This window comes from Nelumbo nucifera, chromosome 6 (genome assembly GCF_055504915.1).
Source record: "Nelumbo nucifera cultivar China Antique chromosome 6, China Antique-T2T, whole genome shotgun sequence".
Taxonomy (NCBI): domain Eukaryota; kingdom Viridiplantae; phylum Streptophyta; class Magnoliopsida; order Proteales; family Nelumbonaceae; genus Nelumbo; species Nelumbo nucifera.
The window spans coordinates 13384460-13391231 of record NC_142654.1 but is presented as its reverse complement, the minus strand read 5'-3'; the positions used below and the strand labels follow the sequence as shown (position 1 = coordinate 13391231).

Genomic DNA, 6772 nt, shown 5'->3' with positions numbered 1-6772 from the left:
GATTTCGTGTTTTTAAACATGGTTGGGCACAACCAACCACTTGGCGTATTTCAAGATTTGGATCTAAATGTTGTGTATCTATATGGTTGGGCACAACCAACCGCCTGGTTTCTGCTGTGGTGCCCAGCAACTGTAATGGCGTTCAAGAAACAAGGTGTTGCTCCAGTGGTGTCCACCAGAAGCGGAGAAGACGACAATTTGCTCACTAAAAGATGGTCATTGAAGGCAGCGGTAACATCCTGTTTTAACTAAAGTTGCAGGATTGTAATGGACAGTAGCAGATTTGTGATACGTGCATGCATGCAGCAGCCGAAGACCCGGTCAAAGTGGATAGCAGCAAAAAACCCGGTCATGTTAGCTCTTAGTTGGGATAAGCCTTATCCATTCAGTTTTAATTCTGTTAGAATAGATAAGTCTTCAATTCTGTTCCTAGATAAGTGCATTCTGTTTCCTAGATAAGTGCATTAGATAAGTCTTCAATTCTGTTCCTAGATAAGTGCATTCTGTTTTTTTTGTTGATAAGCTCCTAAGATTAAGGGACAGTAGTTCCTATTTCTACTCCCAGTTTGTAGCACCATAAGGCTATAAATATAGCCTGGAGTTGGCATTGGTTTTTCTACAAACAAACTCTCTCTCTCTCTTCTCCTTATTCTAGATCCTTCTCCCTCTTGTTAGATAACTTGAGCGTATCAATTTGATTTCAAGCTGAGAGTTGGATCAAGTTCCCGGCTTGGATCTTATCGAAGAAAACCGTCTAGTCTGGTTTAATTTTCATATCAAAATGGTTTGGCTTGGTTTGGTCTGAAAATTTCTCCAACCATAATATACTGATTTAGCCTGAGATCTTATTCACCGGCACCGTATCCAACCAGGAATACCCCTAACCAAATGATAATGCCAGAGAAAGATAAATTTTGAACAAGATGATGTGCAGGCACAACTTCTTCGACCATTAAGACACCGAGAAAAGAAGGCAAGAGACCAAGCACCTACATCGACAATAATGAATTTAATGCACCATGGGCATGGAAGATCAGTTGAAACCTCCAACAGCGCGCAGCTTAGAAACTGTTAGAGTGTTGCCTGCAATTAGAACATTGATTAAACCTAATTCAGCAGTAAACATAATCCCAGTCTTCAAATGTTGATATCAGCAGGTCAAGAGTTGCCATATCATGATAAAAGCTGTTACGATACTCATCCTCACGCTAACCTACACATTTCCTCCCTTGACATGCTTACTATAGTTATTCATAACACACCTACCCTTCCACCCATTACCTTACCAGATGACTTGTCAGCCAAAGTTGCTTCTATTGGCACCACCACGCTCTCATACACTATGCATCTAGACAATGTCATACACCTACCCTCATTTAATTTCAATTTGTTATCCATAACCAAAAGTACCAAAGCCTTAAACTGTTCTGTCACCTTTTATGCTAATCATTGTGTTTTTCAAGACCTATTGACGAAGATGGTGATTGGGTTGGGTAAAGAACGCGACAGTCTGTATCACTTTGTGGGCTCTCCATCAACTTCCCTTCTCACTACCATCAAAGACTTTGACCTCTGGCGTTGGTGCATGGGACATCCTTCTGATGCTCACCTCGCAACCATAAAAAACACCTTACACCTACCTACCACTGCATCCACTAACCATCAATATGACGTTTGCCCCTTAGCTAAACAAACAAGACTACCTTTTCCTTTAAGCACCATCTCTACTACAGTTCCCTTGGAACTCATCCATTGTGATATCTGGGGACCTTACTTGTTCCATCTCTAATTGGAGCTCGCTATTTTTATTTATCGTTGATGATTACACCCGTTGTACTTGGGTTTTTCTCATGCAATATAAATCTGATACCTTTGACTTACTACAATATTTCTTTACTTATGTTTCTACTCATTTCAATAGATCCATTCGTTTCTTACGTTTTGATAATGGATGGGAATTCCGCTTCCGACCCATGGTCCATTTTCTACAATCCATGGTGTCATTCCCTAACTTAGTTATGTCTCCACCCCCCAACAGAATGGGGTGGTTGAATGAAAACACAGACACCTCGTTAACGTTGTCCGTGCTTTGCATTTTCAAGCAAGACTCCCTTTAGTTTTTTGGGGGGATTGTATCCTTGCCGCCATATACCTTATTAACAGAGCCCCCACTCCACTTCTCCAAGGACGTACACCTCATGAACTTCTTTTTAGTCGTCCTCCTGCTTACAAACACCTACGCGTCTTTGGCTGCCTTTGCTTCGCTTCCAACGGCCATTTCACACATGATAAGTTCATCTCTCGTGCCCGCTGTTACATATTTCTTGGCTATCTCATGGCTACAAAAGCTACCGTGTCTATGATCTTGAATCTCATACAACATTCATCAGTTGTGACGTAATCTTTCATGAGGATTCCTTCCCTTTCCTCTCTCATTCCTCTCCATCTAGCTCTCCCACCATTGTCCTTCCTACACCCGTCCCAGATATCACAGTCCCTTCATCAAGAACCCCAACCAGCCCTTCCACACTTCCCATAACTAAACTGACCTCCCATACACCAACACCAATCCCCTTTGAACCAGAAACTGTTCCATGCACAAACACCCCACCTAATGCTTCCACACCAGCTACCGCACTACGACGTTCCACTCGACCTCACCGCCCACCAACCCACTTACGTGATTACTGTTGTAGCGTTCGTCACCCGCACCAGCATCCATCATCTTCAGGTATGCCCTACCCCATCTCTGACTTTCTCTCATATGCCCACATCACACCCAAACACATGGCCTTTCTCACCTCCATTTCCTCTACCTCTGACCCATCTTCCTTCTCTATCGCTGCCAAAGAACCATGTGATGCCATGGCTGCTGAGATAAAAGCTCTAGAGGACAATGGCACTTGGGTTATTACTGACCTACCCCCCTGCAAACGGGCCGTAGGCTGCAAGTGAGTTTTCAAGACCAAATATAATTTTGATGGCACCATTGAAATACACAAGGCTCGTCTTGTTGCCAAGGGCTTTATACAAACCGAAGCCACTTTGAGATGTTTACTTGCTATAGCCACTACCCAAAATTGGCACCTATTTCAACTTGATATGAAGAACGTCTTCCTCCACGGTGACTTTAATGAGGAAGTTTATATGAAAATACCTCCTGGTTTTTCTAAACAGGGGGAGAACAAAGTCTGTTGCCTTCTCAAATCCCTCTACAGCCTCAAAACAGGCCTCCCGGAATTTGTTTGCCAAGTTCTCTTCAGCTTTGCTTGTGCATGGTTTTCAGCAATCTCGGGCTGACTATTCACTTTTTACTCGACATTGTGGCACCTCTTACACTGCAGCTTTGGTATATGTCGATGATATATTATTGGCAGGTAACGACATTGCTACAATTAATGCAATCAAAGCCTATCTCCACTCTCAGTTCCATCTCAAAGATCTTGGAGTATTGAAGTACTTCCTAGGCTTGGAAGTTGCTCGCTCCCCTTTTGGGATATTTCTTTCACAACGGAAATACACTCTTGATATTCTACATGATTGTGGCCTCACAAATGCCAAACCTATTGCTTTCCCCATAGAGCAAAACAGTCGTTTCGACGACACACAGGGTGAACTTCTAGTCGATGCCACTCGCTATCGTCGTCTTCTTGGACGCCTCCAATATTTGACGGTCACCCGTCTAGATATTTTGTACGTTGTGAATACTCTCAGTCAGTTCTCTAGCAAACCGACGAATGTTCATTGGGATGCTGCTCTTCACATCCTTCGCTACATTAAAGCCACGCCTGGCCATGGCATCTTTTTCAGATCCACCAGTTCACTTCAGCTACACATTTACTGCGACTCCGATTGGACCTCTTGCCCCACCACACGTCGCTCTGTAACAGGTTATTACTGTCTCCTTGGCGATAGTCCCATATCATGGAAGTCCAAGAGATAATCGACAATTGCTCGTTCATCAGCCGAGGCTGAGTATAGTTCCATGGCCTCTGCAGCATGTGAAGCACAATGGCTCAGTTTCCTACTACGAGATCTCGGTGTCCCTCTCCAACCCGCTGAACTCTACTATGATAATCAAGCCACCTTACACAATGCACATAATCCGATCTTCCACGAGCACACCAAGCATGTAGACCTCGACTGTCACTTTGTTCGCAAAAAATTGCAGTCTGGTCTTCTTCGAGCTTCTTACACTCCTTCGTCTCAACAGTTGGCAGGCGTTTTTACCAAGCCTCTTGGCAAGAACCATTTTTCTACCTTGGCTTTCAAGTTGGTTCGAACCATCTTCTCTCAACTTGAGGGGGAGTGTTACGATACTCATCCTCACACTAACCTACATGTTTACGTGATTGGTTTTGATTAAAATCCTACCCCTCGTCCTGTATTCTTATCCAAAGGAGTCAGACTCCTACTTTGATTCTATCTTTTGACACTGGAGCCAATTAATTCTTTTAACTAATTCAATTAATTAATTAATTCAATGCAGACTGAAGAGTCATTCATTTAAAAACTTTGGAAAAATAAAAAGGCAAATTTCTTAAACGTTTAACTAATTGACTAATTCACCTTTTAATAATTGTCTAAAACCTCACTTGTCGTTAAGTTTGGTCACACTTACTTAACATCTGAAATAACGTGATTAATATTTTTTTTAATTCCTAAAATATCCTTACTGTTTCTATCTTCACTCAGGCTTGCCCCAAACCACTCCCCATCTTCCACTACCGTCAAGCCGAGTACACTTAATCCGCCGTTCTCCTCCGGTTCTCTCAAGCTTCATGAGTTTAATGCAGAGGATGAGAGGGAGCAAAGTTGTCGGTCTGATCATAGACTTGGACAGAGGGTCCAAACTTCCGTTATCTGTTGTCACTCACTCACTTTATCCAATGCGCTGCGACCTTTGCTTCTCTACTCCTCGCCCCTGCTGTAACAACCACACCTGTGGTTTGTCCTCAGAGAACACCGTTACCGGCACTATCACAAGACGTGATAGCCTTGACTCTATATATGGATCAGAGTCTGGCCCAATTGCTGTCGCCCTTCACTTCTTCTCGTGTGGGTGTGCCCCAACACCCCTCTTGTCTCATCGGCAAGAACTCTAAGAATTTCGTACTCAGCATGGACGATAACGAGGAGGTCACTAACGAGTTCAATGAGGTTAAGCTTTGGTGGTCTTCCAACAACAGATCCACCGCCACTCAGAACTTCTCTTTCTATTATCCCCTTGCTGCTTCCGAGAGGCTCTTCTACAAGCTCACCTTCCATGGGTGCCACCGTGACCTTATCACCCTCTCCTACCTCAATCATATCTTGGACCACGACAAGGCTGTTTGCTTTCAAAACCGGCAGCACAAGCTTTTAACAAAAAATCCTAACTCCAATTGGCACGGCTACAAGAGGACGGTTTGGAGTGATGTGGTGTTCAAGCACCCAGTGACGTTCAACACACAGGCGATGAACCCCGTCAAGAAGGAAGAAATCATCAATGACCTCCTTGCTTTCAGCAGAGGAAGAGGCGAGGAGAAGGACCCACTTCCGAAGCATGCCAAAGAAGAGGCCAAGGAAAAAGACAACAGTTACGCTCTCTGGGCTTCTGAGTTTCATCGATGGACTGTGGTCTGCCCGTGGTGATGAGAGACTCGTCTTCTTTACTACCAACCATGTGGAGAAGCTGGATCCGGCTCTCATAAGGAGAGGTCGGATGCGGAATATGGCTTTCAGCCTTCTATCTAAGACCAAAAAAGTGCATAATCAGATGTTTTTGGACTATCCGATCTATGTATGAAACTTTAAAATAGTTCAAGTGGAATTTCATATTTGTTTGCATGACACAGGATTTTAATAAAAATTTAAACTGATTTCTTTTTGCATTTCTACTTTTTTTTTTCCGTGTATAAGATTTTGGCCAAGAATTATTATTTGAAACTGGACTTCCAGAGACTATTTGGCCGAGTGTTTGATGCCTAAGGCTCTTTGGTGGAGATGCTGGCACTACTTGCTTGGAGAATCTGATCAATGCTTTGGAAACTGTGAAGGAAGAAGCTTGGTTGAAGGAGGAAGAAGAAGAAGAAGAAGAGACCGAAGAGAAAGTCGAGGCATCGGCTAAAGAGAAAGAAGTGTCGTCAAGGAAAAAGTTGAAATTGTACTTAGTGGAGGGTAAATTCAACATTTTGTTTTTTTCTATTAGCACTTAATGGTGATGTTAATTTTCAGAAACAATAGACTGTGCTTTGTTGTTGGAATCTGTTTCTCGGGAGTCCAGATCCACTCTTCACACCAATCTCACAGTATGTCTTGGCCGCACATGGGGAACATCTCTTGTACTTGCATTTATTATTCATGGGGATATTCTCAATACATGGCGGGATGTGGTTGTGAGGTTGGTGTGAGGAACAGATCCCATTTCGTTTTTCACAAAGTATTCCTCATACCAACCTCACAAGTCACAGCATACCCCACTGCATTGGGAAATTCAGGTTTTGTCCACACCATCTAAATTCACATTGGCCTCATTCTTATAGTCTTGTATTGAGAATATCTCCCATGAATAAAATCATACAAGTACAGAAATGTTCCAGCAGGTATAGTTAAGGACAAAATCCTTGTTCTGCATTAAAACATCTCTCCATGAATAATAAAGATTGAACCTGTGGCCAGAGAAAACTGAAAATGTGGCTGAGGAAGTTCCCTTTGTAAGGTGGCAAAGACATGAACCCAGTCTCATGCGTTTCACATACAGATCTGCCAAAATCTCAACATCTGCAATCTA

The 6772-nt window shown here is 43.0% G+C and overlaps 1 pseudogene; it reads left to right on the top strand.

The window, feature by feature from the left end:
* Positions 1 to 2299: 2299 nt before the first annotated feature.
* Positions 2300 to 6290, top strand: LOC104591331 (AAA-ATPase ASD, mitochondrial-like; annotated as a pseudogene).
* The last annotated feature ends 482 nt before the right edge of the window (positions 6291 to 6772 follow it).